Source organism: Cervus elaphus, chromosome 17, assembly GCF_910594005.1.
Source record: "Cervus elaphus chromosome 17, mCerEla1.1, whole genome shotgun sequence".
Lineage (NCBI taxonomy): Eukaryota > Metazoa > Chordata > Mammalia > Artiodactyla > Cervidae > Cervus > Cervus elaphus.
In genome coordinates, this window is record NC_057831.1 from 16,690,171 (window position 1) to 16,705,389 (window position 15,219).

The 15,219-nt window shown below is 36.8% G+C and overlaps 1 long non-coding RNA gene across 1 annotated transcript in view; it reads right to left on the reverse strand.

The window, feature by feature from the left end:
• Positions 1–2,032: 2,032 nt before the first annotated feature.
• Positions 2,033–15,219, reverse strand: part of LOC122673507 — a 68,896-nt gene continuing 55,709 nt past the window's right edge. Inside the window, exon 4 of the long non-coding RNA XR_006334700.1 lies at positions 2,033–2,136. This is a non-coding gene — a long non-coding RNA (uncharacterized LOC122673507). The remainder of the gene's footprint in view (positions 2,137–15,219) is intronic.

The window sequence follows — 15,219 nt, forward strand, 5'->3', positions numbered from 1 at the left end:
CAGTGGTTAAGACTCTGCTTCCAATGCAGGTGCAGGTTCCATCCCTGGTCAGGGAACTAGACCACACATCAAGAAGAATATTTTTTTTATTTATATAAGTGTGTAATAAAATACATTATATTAAAAACAGTGGTAAGAAATATTCAAAACTGTTTAGATAACAAGTGGATCAATATAGCCTCAAAAAGACCTTCTAAGGGACAAGTAAGTCATACTCCAGAGAGACTGATGCTCATAAACCCTGGGAGTGCAAGTTTTAAAAGCCTAGGTTTCAGTTATCTATTGCTGCCCAGAAAACTATCTCAAAACCCAGTAGATTAAGCAATAATCATTTTATCATATCTCATAATTTTTTGAGTTAGGAAATCCAGCAGCTGAATGTAGGCTGGACGGTTTATCTACGCTACATATTGTCAATGGAAGTGGCAGGTGAGCTGTCCTGGAGGGTCCCAGACTTCACTCACCTCTTGCCCTTTCTGTCAAGTCTGGTGCCTTGGCAGAAAGGACTAGAAGGCTGAGGCTGGTTGGGACCATGGACTGGAGTGCTTAACACATGCCTCTCCACCACAGCTGTCTCAAGGTAGTTAAATTGCTTGTATGAAGTCCAAGACGCCCAGAAAAATTGTTCCAAGAGACAGAAAGTGAAGGGTCTGAAGCCTGGCCCCTGAAGCTGCTACAGCCTCTCCCTGTGGTAGGATAGCCACAGAGCATGCCCAAATTCAAGGGCAGGGGACCTAGACCTCACCAAGTGCCAGAGCAGAATCAAATAATTGCTACCACTTTTATTCTGGGCTTAGTCACTCAGTCGTGTCCAACTCTTTGTGACCCCATCAACTGGAGCCTGCCAGGTTCCTCGGTCCATGGGGATTCTCCAGGCAAGAATACTGGAGTGGGTTGCCATTTCCTTCTCCAGAGATCTTCCTGACCCAGGGGTTGAACCCAGGCCTCCCACATTGTAGGCAGATGCTTTACCATCTGAGCCATTTTATCTATCATGTTTTTTAAAAATTATTATTATTTAGAGATACTGCTTAAATATTTATAGGTGACATGATATGATATTGCAATGTAAGGAGAGTGGATCAAAATACAAATAAAATAATATTGGCCATGAGGTGATAATGTTGAAGCTGTATGATGGCTGAATGGGGACTTATGCTATTTATGTATGTTTGAACTTCTCTGTATTAAAAGAAAACCTGTTTCAATGTCCATCAAGCAAAAAGCATTAATCCAGTTGCAAACACCAAACACAAGAAAGACTTAGAGTGCTAAATACAGTTAAAAAGCCACTGCTTGGAGAAATGACTGATTCTAGGACTGGGGCAGAAAATATGCAAAATGAGCCTGGGGGATCTTATAGCACTAGGAAGTAAAGAAGTGCTCAAAACAGATGCAGAGGCAGGGGCATGTCAAAGGGACGCAGGAGCCCATGGAGAGAGTCCCCTATGGCCAAAGCTAGAAAATTTTAAGAAACAAAGTAAAGTAGTCTTAAATTATAACCCAGAGTTAAAAATAAATATCCATAAATCTATACTAACATAAATAAGTAAATAAATGGGGAGAACAAGTAAACCTTTCAGCAAAAGAATGACAAATAATATATGTAGATCCTCCATTCTCAAGGAGATGGAGCATAACTCCCAATTTCTGCATCATACTGCGACATGGATAAAGGCTATAAAACTCACCCCTAAACATCTGTAATTTCTTAGTCTGTGGTGACAACCTCCTTTAGATGAGATGTGTGTAGTGACTTCCTCCCAAACAATACAGTAAGGAAAAGCAGGGGGAGAGGAATTAGTAATTTTACCGTGGACAAACCTGACAAGCTACCTCAATCAAGTGTTTGAAGTTAACGTCGACACTGACAAATCATGTTGACAGTATGTATCCTTGATATAATGTGATGAAAATGGCACTTTTCTCTGTAATGGTCATCCCAAAAACTCATGGTCAGAATCTAATCATAAGAAAAAATTCAGACAAATTCCCACTGAGGAGCGTTCTACAGAATATCCTACCTCAAAATCGTCAAGGTCATCAAAAACAAGAAAAGTCTCAAAAACTGTCACAGCCAAGAGGAGTCTCAGGAGACGTGATGCTTAAATGTAATGTAGTATGCTGGATGGGATCCTGGAAAAAAGACAATTGGGTACCAATAAAAATTAAGAAAACCTAAATATAGTATAGAGTTTAGCTAATACTCCAATATTAATATTGGCTCATTAATTGAAACAAATATACCATAGTAATATAAGATATTAATAATAGATAAAACAGAATGTGGGGTATATGGGAATTTTCTATACCATGCTTACAATTTCCCTATAAATCTAAAACTATCCTAAAATAAAGTTTGCTTTAAAAAATTATAAACTTCCTCTGCAGCCTTGATGGAAATCTGACAAGATCTAGAGCTTTGAAGTAACTTCTCTAGTCCGTATGTTAGAAACTTGGAAGCAGCAACAGAAAACTGCACTTTAACCCACACTAGCCTACTGCCAAATCTGGTTATTGGATGAAAGAAGGTAACATCAAGAGAGAGGCATCACTTAATGAAAGAGCTAGCTTCTTTCTCTTCCTAATATGCTGCTTTATGAGGATGCATTTCTGCCCTGCAGCACAAAAAATAAAGAACCAAGATCTAATGCGGCCTAAAAGAACAGCGGACGTGCTGAGGGTGGTGTCAATTACAAACCAAAAAATATACAATGGGCATAAAGAAATGCATCTATCCTCCAAAAATATCAAAAGAGCAGGGAGTTTCATAGACTCCAAGAAAATCTGGATTGACAGCTTTCTCAGCATCCTGGAAAGAAATAATTTTGGGCAAGCATAAAGATTCATTTTAAAGTGATCTTAATAATGTCACCTATCTTCTCAAATAGGTCCATTTTGGAGTTTTCTCAGGTTCAGGAGAAGAGGTCAGGTAATATACCCATCTGTCCCCATAAGCAGTTCTCACACTCCAAACATATAAATGTGCCATGACTGTGAGGTCAGTTCTTCCTCTCATTCTTGCAGTTATGAACAGAAAAGGTCCTAGAAAATCAGAGCATTCTCCCTCCTTACTGTACATTTGATGAACAGCTGTAGGCATCCCTGCTGACCAACCAGTTGCGGTGTCTGGTCAAAATAAACCTGCCTTGTGAGCTGAAATTATTTTTGGCTACTATCAAGAGGAGCTCCAACTGCCAGTAGAGTCATCCCTTCAGTGGTCCAGGAGCAATCAACACCCAAGTCTAGTCCCAGGCTCACATCTCAAGGATCACACCTCTCAAGGGTGCCATAACCACTTGTATGTCCTACTTGTGCGTGACTCTTATGCACTCGAGAGCACTGCTCCTAACACCATTCATCTGCTGCAAAGGGAAGCCAAAGCTGGCCCACTGGCCCACTAGCCCTGAGGCTTGCACACCCACTAGGCTTGGAGTTTAAGGAGTTTTCAGGTTCTATCTGCACTGTACCACAGCATACATTAAGCTATAGAACTCACCCCAAAACCCTTGTAATTTCTCTTGGTTGGTGATGATAAATTCCCCCTAGTAAAATGCACCAAAAACCCCTATACATCAAATGTGTGAAAAATTAAATTCCTTATAGAATCAACCATCTATTATTAGTATCAATGGAGGAATGTAGTAACAGGTACTTTAAATGTCCTGTTCATAAGATTATATAAATTTTGTGAAATAAGCATGATTGTCTTTTAGTGACATATTAAAATAAGCTTTTTAGTGACACATTACAATAAGTTTTTATCATCTAAGTGTACATCCAATGAATTGTTCAGAAACAGAAGCATCTTGGTTTGACTGAAAGATGGTATCTCACTTTAAGAACCATATTTACTTTTCACCATGTTCAGAGAACCCAGACTCTCCTTTGGGGTGAACCAGTCAAGAGTAATTCTGACTCATCAAAAATGGCCAGCCAGGCATTCACGGGAGGGGTGAGCCACCTTCCATGAAAAACAAATAAAGCAAAAGCACACCCATAAATTTCAAACATAGCTTTAGCACCTACATTCAATTTGCTGTAGTTTAATTAAGTTGTACCAGCCAGCCATCTGCAGGCTTTAATAACTCGAGAGTCTAGTCCAGTGACCAAAGAAAGTCTCTTACAAAGTGGCATTTAATTGAGGGCCCCCAGGCCACTCAAGAATATATTGTCCCAGAAAACACTCATCTAGGCAGACATGAAATTAAATCTGGAGAAATGGTTTCTCAAAGGCAGGATGCAACAGGAACAAGGGGAAAAACTGGCAACCATAGGTACATAAGATTGACCACAGAGAAACTCCATTTACCACTTTGATGAAATCTTAATCATGCTTTATTTACTAAAGAGAGGCTAGATTGAGTATAAAATATAGAGATGTATCTAATTGACATTTTATAAGTATTTGTTTTAAAGCAACATAATAAGTGGGCCTCTATCTGCCAATTAATTGAATCAGTAAAAGAAATTTTACTAACCCAAATGAATGACTTTTCTTAAATCTAAACTTTTACATGAGTGATAATTAATTTTTAACTGATCTTCCAGAAATGTTTGCAGTATTTAAGAAAAAAGAAAGCTTTCAATCTTACCAAGAAAGTCGTCATTTAGACATTTATATTTCCTGTCTATAGTAACAACTTCAGTTATTTGGGGAAGACGTTTTTGCTGGTGGAGAAGCACAACTTTCTTACTTTTTCTCTGCTTTTGAGCATTGCATTTAGATAGTTCACACTCCTAAGGCAAGTGAAAAAAGATAGAGAAGATAGAATTCATACTAATGTTTTTTGATTCCTAAAATATTCATGCCATAACCTAAACCCTCTAAAAACTATCCCAAGTTACTTTAAAAGTAAGAAAAAAAGTCTTCTTAGTCTGTCCCAGTTATTTTCCTTTGAAGGTATATAATGTTTAAAACTAGGCTTAAAATATTTAAATGATGTATTTAATTATTGGTTTCTATTTTTATAAATGCTATGCACAGTTGCATTTTAAATATAGCCACTGATACTGTTTTTCAGTGCAAAATTCAATACTCTTAATTTCACAAACTTGTATATGTTTCCTGACTATCTTTTTCTCATCATTGCAGTTGGAAGCTAGATAAAGTGAAATGATAGTTTCATTTTCAAAAAGTGGTCATCTTAGGCAAGATTTGTTTTATCCTTAAATGCTAAGACTATAAAATATGTGCTTCAACATACCAAAAATATTCTTAAAATCCTTCACTCCTTGCAAAGTTAAAATAAACTCCTTAATGACAGTGACTCAAACATGAAATCTCTGGAGACAGGAGATAGGAAACAAGGAAAGACAGGAAGGAGTAGGGAAGGACACAAAAAAAGGTTGGAATGGGGAAGAAGAACAAACTTTCTCTACTTCATATTTCTGTATAGGTCCAAGACAGTCCTTAAACAAATGTTCAGCCAATAATACTGAGAAATGTGAGCTCCTCTTTTGCCATCTCCACTTCACATTCTTAAATCATTTAAAAATTCACCCCTATTATGACAACAAACTAATCCTCATTTTCCCATCACAAAATCCTATACCACTTGAGTCTCAGATCTGCCTATGAAATGCTGAAAATAAGTATAAACCAAATTGCATTTGGAAGGTTTCTCCCAGACCCTAACTGCCTTCAACCCATGACATTTATGGGCCATGCAGAAAGCAGGAGTACCACATGGTTATAACTGACAGTCATCTGAGAAGCAAGCCAAAGATCTGAATTGTGGGACTTGGGCATTGTTCTTTTCACAAGTAAATCAAACGTCAGCAACCATTTTCAATTAAAAAATTTCATCTTGGATTGTCAAGATGTGTCCCAGGTTTCAGTTGAGGGCAATTTTGAAATGGTTAGATTATAGAACCATCAAATAATAACTTGGTAAATGGAGACACTGATGGATTTTTAGCTCATAAAATTCTCCCACAGATCAAACTGCAAAGAAGAAATCCTCAGGCAGGTGGACCAAGGTGTGCTCCATTAAAAGGTCAGCGATTGCCCTGAGGCTACAACCAGCTAGTCGCAGGCTGGAGGGGAAGACAGTCCGCAACTTCAAGCAGTCTGGGCTCCCAGGGTCCTGGTAATTGATGATAAGGGTCTGAGGAAGAGGAAATGTCACTGGTTTGGGTTCAGATGACCTGGGATCCAGCTATGATTGGCCACCAAGACTCTGTGGATCCTTGGGTAAATCGTCTGTTGAATTTTCTCCTCTCTTACAAACTACTACTCATTTCTCCGTTGGAAGCCATATGTTCCAGCCTAATGAGGCTTTTTAAAAAATGTGCCACACCTGTGTTCCAAGGTCATAACAAACCTGCGTGTGTAAAAATGTCTTGCCAGCCTGCACACACTCATTTTTAAAACTCTAATTCAGGTAACTACATGTCTAACCTTTCAATTACCTCAGGACATTTCATGAATAGAGGTCATAAAATTTACATTGCAAAATTTCACTTAATAAATGTTTCCCAACAAATCTAACCTCTTGAAAAGCTTTCATGAAAGGTCACTAATCGACCAACAACCTTTGAAAAATTGTTCAGCGATTAGAATTGCATTTTTAATATAATCCAAACATGATTGTGGAGAAACACCTTCATTTCTGCTTAGCCCTCAGCACTAATTTGCCCATGTAATTTGTTCTTTTACAACCCCGAGAGACTATATTTAAAAGGTTGTACTGACAATTTTTTAAAGTTGCTTAATTAAGTGAGTGAGATTTTTTTTTTCCTTGGGAAAAATCCTCAGCCCATATCCAGATCTTGTTTTAAACCATGGTATCTTAAGGATTCTTTCAAGGTGTTTGAAGTATTCTTAATAGTTACTCAACTGCTATAAAACCCAATTTCTATTCTTCTAATCTCTATAATCAAATCTTTACTTTCAGGACTTGCTATTAAGCCTCTATTTTAGGATTATCAAACCAGATATTCATCTTCTGTGACTTGTTACCGTCAATTTGAAGGTGGTGTGAAATTTACACATACTTACTGCAGATACGCTCCTTACTCAAGAATAAAACATGTTCTAGCATTCTTGTAATGTTACTGGGAAAGTACTTTGAAAGACTGAATACCTGGCAGATAACCTGGTGAATACAATGCACAAATGTGCACCACTAAGCTTACAGATCAGTTAAGTGTGGGATACATACACTAAGAATCGTAGGAGAACAGATTACACCAACATCAGCAAGATTCATCTTTGCATTCTAGGACTAAAGTAGGAGCCACACATAAAGAAAAGCCTGAAGAAATCAAAGACAAGTTCAGGGGATAAATATAAAAACAACAGTTGTATGACAATGTGACTGTACTTAATGCCACTAAACTGTACACTTAAAAACGGTTGCAATGGTAAATTTCATGTGTTTGACCACAAAATAATAACAATAATAATAACAGCAAATATATGTGTGCTTCCTGTCCCAAGTGCTTCCTGTGAATTATCCAGTTGCTTAATCTTCAAAGCAACTCTATGAGGAGACACTGGTATTATCTTCTGTTGAAGGAAACCCAAAGACCACAAAGATAAAATAACTTTTCCAAGAGCTAATAAAGTAACTTTTCCAAGTAGGTTCTCACAAAACGAGTATGTAATAAAAGCCTATTGAACCCAAGTATTCTGAATTTAGAGTCTGTGATTTTTAACTATATCCAATATGACCTCCAAGGTAGTTCAAATGGGCTTCCCAGGTAACTCAAATGATAAAGAATTTGCCTGCAATGCCAGAGACCTGGACTCAATCCCTGGGTCAGGAAGATCCCCTGGAGAAGGTCATGGCAACCCACTTCAGTATTCTTGCCTGGAGAATTCCATGGACAGAAGAGCTTGGTGGGCTACAGTCCAGGTGGTCACAGAGTTGGACATGACTGAGTGACTACCACACAATATGACCTCCATAGATGTTAAGGAAAATGCTTATATTTATAGGGAAAGAGGGGTCATACTGAAAAGTACAGCCATCTCAAAATTTTAGTCAAACAAAAAGACAACTGGCTAAGAGACATCAATAATGTGAAGTGGGAAGGAAAATAGCTATGCTTATTTATTCACCTAGGCAATAAATACTTGGCTGTCTACGAGAAGCCAGTTCCAGGCAGTGGGAATATTGTGTGAATGAGGACCTTGCATTCCTAGAGCTCACATTCTAGGCGAGTAGAGAGATGGTTAAAAAAAGTAAATAAATTAATAAGGCTATTTTGACTCTCAGCAATTGCTACAAGGAGGTATTAATACAACATTGATGGCAAGAAAGCAATTAATGTTAGAGAGAGTAGGGGGTAGTTCCTAAGCTTGGCACACTCAACCGCATAGTCCAGATAACTTTCTGTTGTGTCTTGGGAGTGGGAGGAAGGTGTGTGTGTGAGGGGTGTGGGAGAAGGGTGCTGTCCTATGCATTGTAGAATATTGGCAACATCCTAGTATCTTCCCATTAGATGGCAATACCACAAAATTTCCTCTCAAGTTATGACAAACAAAATGGCCCAATGTCCCTTGGGGAACAAAATCACCCAGTTAAGAACTATAGCCTTAAGGGATCATAGGAGGTCCTCTCTGAAGAGGTGATGTGTGACATGATAGGGACAGTCATGAAAGATCTAGAGGCTCAGTATCTGGGATCAAGGCAAAGGAATGATAATGGCAAACATTCTAAGGTGGAGAAAGGGATCAGAAAGAAGACTGCAGTGGCTGAAACATCGAGAGGTGTGCCAAGAGTGGTAGGAGGAGGTATCATACAAGTATACAAAGGTCAGATCCTGGGAACCCCATAGGTAACTGAATCCTTTCAAAGGTTTTAGTTTATCAGGAAAAACTGGGGACAAGGAAGACTTTTTTAAATTCTAAGATAGATGATTAAAGAAAGCATTTTTTAAAAATTAAAAGAAAGTACTTTCCTATTTTCTTTGAATTTCTTTAAAATGTTTGGTTAGCATTTATCACAAACTAACACCTATCTGGCATGAAACTATTAGCTCTACAGCCAGTCATTTCTTCATTCACCATGCAAATATTTATTAAGCGCTACTAAGTTCCAGACACTGTTTTTTAGGCACTTGGATACATCACTGAACAACAAAACATCCTGCTCTCTTGGATCTTATATTCTAATTGGAGGAGACAGATAAATGACACAATGGAAAATGGTTATACAGTGTGATAAAAGATGATGAGTACTATGTACCAAAAAAAAAAAAATAAAGCAGGTTAAAAGGATAAAAATCACAATGGAAACACATAGACAAGTCTTGGAGAATAAAAATACAATAAATTCATCATTTTCTTAGGCAAACAGCTAATACATTTCTAGAAATTTCCATTTATTCTTTCATTTTCACTGGACAGTCTGCAAAATCAAATACTTTTTGTCTTCCACTCTCATGAATGGACTTGTAAACTGACTGAAAGACACCTGAAAATGTAAATAAAGCCCAACCACACACCTGTGGTGAAGCTCAGGGTACCCCAGAAGGGGTATCAAACTGTTTGACAATCAATAATACCTGAGGAAACTCTGAGTCATTTTTGCTTGGGGCCTCAAATATATGAATATATCACCACTAGCATGAATTCCAATCAAGATGGATGAAAAGAAGCATCCAAAAATCTGTCAACTAATAACTCAGTCAAGTAACCTGTAAATTTGTACAATGCCATCCCAGACCAGGTATAAATTTCTTTTTGTTTTACTACTGAAAAAAATTAACCAAGTGAAAGCTAAAAATCAATGGCAATTTTGAGCGCAGATCATAGTAAATACACACTCCCTAGAGCTGACTTTCATCAAATGACATTTCAAATACTAAGATGGGAAGAAGTTAAAATTCCCTCTGTTAAGACTAAGATGAATGTATTCATTTCTGATAGTGACTGTAAGAAATTACAATAGACTTGGTGGCTTAAAACAGCAGGAATTTATTTTCTTAGAGTTCTGGAAGCAAGAAGTCTAAAATAAATTTCACTGGGCTAAAATCAAGGTGCAGCAGGGCCACCTGGCCTCTGAAAGCTCTGGGGGAATCTGCTGCTCACCTCTTGCAGCTTCTGATGGTCGCCAGGATTCCATCATTCCATCCTAGTCTCTACCTCAGTCTTCATATGACCTTCTCTTCTGTGTGTCTAATCTCCCTCTGCTTCTCTCATAAGAATATTTGTGATGGTGTTTAGGGCCCACTGAGATAATCCAGGATAATCTTCTCATTTCAAGACCCTTAACTAATCACATCTACAAAAACAATTTTTCCAAAAAGGTAACATTTACAGGTTCTAGGGATTAAGACGTGAATATCATTTGGGGTGACCATTTCAAAATTTACCACAATGAATAATGTTCTCTTACTTAGAGGTAAGGGGGAAACCAAATTAAAGCATTTGGGAAAAAATCCTGTTCTCATGTATGCACTACAATTCATCACCAAATATCTTTTAAGCAGTAAATGCTGTTCTGAATTTCAAGTATTTTCTATTCTTCCAAATTAATTGGAAATGTTAAATGTAAATGACAGCATATCAAATATTCCATGACATTAATAGGTTTAATCTTCACTGACTTGAAAAAAGTTACTATAGATTCCAGGTATGGTCTTTTAGTTAAAGGAGAAAATGATTACAACAAAATGAAATATTTCATTACTATAGAGATATGTTTTCTACTCCAGTACTCATAGAATTGGGTATCAATTCTGATCTTTCAGTACAAATCAGTATTTAAAACAAATAGCTTTAGGACTCTTTATTTTTTATATTAGTACTTCAAGTTTGCTAAGAAAACGAACTCCTAGTCCACACTCAAATGCTAAAATCACATGACAAGGAGTTGTGTTCCTCTTAGAACTGAGAAAGCCACATGAGATTACGCCTTCGCTAACAACAAGAGAAAAAAAACACAGATAACCTACAAAACCATAACTCTTCTTGAGCCCAGGAGAGAGCTAAATTCACAAAGTTACAAGACAATCAGATGAAGTGAATTTGAAAGTGATAAGCTCCTCTGAAGAGATATGGAATGCATGAACCATTTCATCTTTGGCAGAGTATAGGAGGAAAAAAGCATCTGTCAATGTAAATGTGGAAGAAAAACACAAATGTTTACAAATTTTTAAAGGTCAATGGTGTGCTAAAAGGATAATTTAAACTGCTTGGGAGATCCAGACCCAAAGAGCACACATTCATTCTCCAGCTCTTTTCCATGTACCTCCATCCTCATAACAAAGATTGGAGCATAACGGAGGATATGAGAAAGCCCTTCTTGGGAGGGAAAGGCATGAAGTCCTACCGTATCTCAGATCCTTCTCCTATATGAAGCAAAAGCCTAAGGCTCTGAAAAAGGAATAGAAAAGCCACGCTCCCAGGCAAAGACCCTCTGCTTCTGGAGGAAGGCAGAAGAAAAGCCACCTTCTGTTTGAGAAGATAGAACACCACACACCTCCACTCCCAGGCAAAGGCATATGCTACTGATCAGATCTGATGGAAATCTGGATCTTCAAAGAAATGAAAAGAATCAAAACAGGAAGAATTGGGATAAATATAAAAACATTTTCCTTGTTTTTATTCATTTTAAAAGATAATTGACTAAAGCAACATTATTCTAGAAGTTATAACATGAGCAGAAATAAAATTTACGACAATAGCACAAAGTATGGGAGGGAAGGAACAAATATATACCATTACAAGGTTCTTAACATTTCATGCGAAGCAGAAAATATTATGTAGAGATGCACTTTGGTAGGATGTCTATACAGTAAGCTTTAAAGCAATGTCTAAAACAAAAAAAAAGAGTATATGTAACAAGCCAATATTATTCATAGTTGTGTCAAAATAGAATCATTTAAAAAATCAATGCAAAAGAAAAGAGAAAAAAGAACAAACAGATAGAAACAATAAAACAAAGAGCAAGACAGTAGATTTAAATTCAGGCTTATTGATGACTGCATTAAATGTAAATACTCTACACATTACAAATAAAAGACAGAGATTGTCACATTTGGATTTTAAAAAGCAAGACCAAAAGATGTGCAATAAAAGAAGCATGCTTATTAAAAGTAAAAGAATGAGAAAAGCTATATAAACACTAATCAAAAGAATGCTGGGCCAGTTATACTCATGAGCCAAAGTAGATGCTGGTACAAGGAATATTACTAAGATAAAGGGGAGCTGTCAATAATGCTGAAAGGTTAAAATATACCAAGAAGAAATAGCAACACTGAATGTGCAGGCACTTAATTACAGAGCTTTAAATACACAGGCAAAAACTGATAGGACTGAAAGAAGAAATAGAAAAATCTACAAGTATGGTTAGGGATTTCAAAAATCCTCTCTCAGTAAGATTATAGAATTAGTAGAGAAAAAAATCAGTAAGAATTTAAAAAATTTGAACAATATCATCAACTAACCACTCAACAACAGTAGAAAACATATTTTTAAACCACAATAGATTATACTCTGGGCCTTAAAACAAATTTCTCAACCCATTTGAGAGAACTAAAATCATATAAAGTATGACCTTTAACCAAATGAAATATGACATGCAGATTTCAAGGCCATAGGGAGCTCTAAGAAAGGCTGATTTTTATCCATTCTGTCAGAAGGAGTTGAAAAAGCTTCCATGAAGGAAATAGCATCTGATGTACAATTTTGATAAGTTGGAGGGAGGTTGCTTCACACTGAGAAAAGAATGTGAACCAAAGAATGAGAACAGGAAAGTAAAGTCATGAAAGTGATTCCATTTTCATTGGGGAAATATAAGGTAAAATCATGATGCAAATGGGGGCTTTTTTTTTTTTTTTTGGCCTGACCTGTGGAATCAGGCTGAGTGAGTGGTACCTAATTCAATCAGAAGCTGGCAATCCTCAAGATAATATGAGCATGCATGTCACTTGCCAGCAGAGTAAGAGAGAAGACTGGAGTTGAAGAGGCTATTATAATAGTCTAGACAAGAAGCAGTAAATTTCTCAACATGAATACTAGCAGTAAAAAAGAAAATAAATACAGAATTTTGGTGTGACTATATAAATGTTGAAACTGATTTAATTGGCAAAAGTGGGGTGGTTGTGGGATGGGCAAGAATAAAAGGAGGTTCTCAAGAAACATGGTAGGGTTTTGATTTGGGACAACTTGGAGGATGGTGGTGCCATTAAAAAATTATTTTAAAAAGTTATATATAAACTTGTAGGAAAAGTCAGTGGAAAGAGATAAAGAGAAATGATGAGTTGGATTTCCAAGAAGAATTTTTACATGTTCCCAATTCATCCAAATAAAGGCTAGAGAGAGAAGAAATCATTGTGCAGCTGGAGATGAAGATGGGACTAGGCATCTGAATTTAAAGTCATCTACATAGAGGTGGGAGGAGAAGATATAAAGAAAGAAGGGAAAAACATCAGGAGTAGGACTTGGGTTTATCTACATTTAAGGAGAAAGATAATGAATTAACAATGAAGATAGGCAAGGACTGTCCATCACTAGGGATTTTCCATTTGACAAAAAGGTTTTATTATCATTACACTGTACACTCAAATGTGAGTTCTTCAACTATTGCTCTACCAAAACAACAATAAAAACTCATTTCCTTTGCTGCTATAGAACAGGCTGTTAAGACATTATTATGATCCATTAATTCAGCTCCATGACATACTGAAAACATGGTCAGAATACATTCTACTTGAAAATTTTAAATCACTCTGCCACATATCTTCTTTACATATAAGTTTAGCAGAATGATATTTTCTTTTAAATATCACTTAAGATCACTCAATTATGAGAGCAGGAGAGGTCCCTTTAGTAATAGTGTTGTTGAATATTGGAATGAAAATCCTTGAGCTCCTTGTCTTATGAAATAAGTCATTTTGTGTGCATAAAATATAGTTCAACATTAAGCATTTTCTACAAAATGGGGGACAAATCCCAGAATAATCTTCGTACAAAGTTATTTTAGGTGCCTAATGCCTGTAAAATTATAGTTGTGCCTTGTCCTAAAGTTGAGAGTCTTTCAACATTTCATCATAAACCCCATTTTTCAGGGGCTTATAAGGCAACTATAGAAATTTGCTTCGGGATGAAACTTGGAATACCCAATTTCAATCTGATCTTAGTTATAACCAGTTGAAATAAAGACAGAAAAGTTTGTGTTATCTCTCTCCACCTTTGGCTCTAGGCAATTTTCAGTTTAAAGAAATACTCTCAGGCATTTCCACTAATTTCTCATTTTTCAAAAATCTTCATCTTTGGAATTTTAAAAATACAGCAAAAAGGATAAAAAAGAAAATTTAATGAGTAATTAGTGTCTCAAGAGAAGGATAAAGAGTTACTGAATCTTTCACAGCCAACTCACCCTCCAAAATCCAGATAAGGTCAGCAGATACTGAAACTCATTACAACATAATGACATTTATTTTCAGTGAAGAGCTCTGAATGAATGAGAACAGAATACCTAATAGGCCTACAGCATAGAAAGATATGTGAAAATTTAACCATAAGCAGTTCTCCATATGATGTGGTGATACTAGAGTTTTTGATGTTAAAAAAAAAAAAAAAAACACAGCAAAACACTACTCTGAAACAATAGCAGTAGCTTTTATCTCAAACATTTACTTGTTTCCTTACACATATAACAAATTGCCTTTCCCTAATGAGAAGATGTATGAAGTTAGTGGATAAAAAGATATTCAAACATAAATAATTGTAAATTATTGTTATAATATTAAGTGCTGGAGAAGGTATACAGAATAGGATGTTTTAACAACCTGAGAGTTAATCTATTTCCCTAGAAGCTACATAGCTATTTGACAAGATGAGGAACAGCAAACGTGGTCATTGTTTGCTTTGGCTTTTCCTATAGTCCTGTTAAACACAGCCCGGTCTTCAGAGCAATACTTCTTCATTTACGGATTGCCAAGTATCTCTCATCTTCTGCACACTCCACCATCACTGATCACACACACCATCACAGTACCACCTAACATAACATAAAGTGGTCCCCAGCTTCCCTGGTGGGTTAGAGGGTAAAGCCTCTGCCTGCAATGCAGGAGACCTGGGTTCAATCCCTGGGTCGGGAAGATCCCCTATAGAAGGAAATGGCAACCCACTCCAGTATTCTTGCTTGGACAATCCCATGGACTGAGGATCCTGGTAGGCTACAGTCCATGGGGTCGCAAAGAGTCGGACACAACTGAGTGACTTCACTTCACTTCATGTCTAGCAAAGAGTAGGGCCTC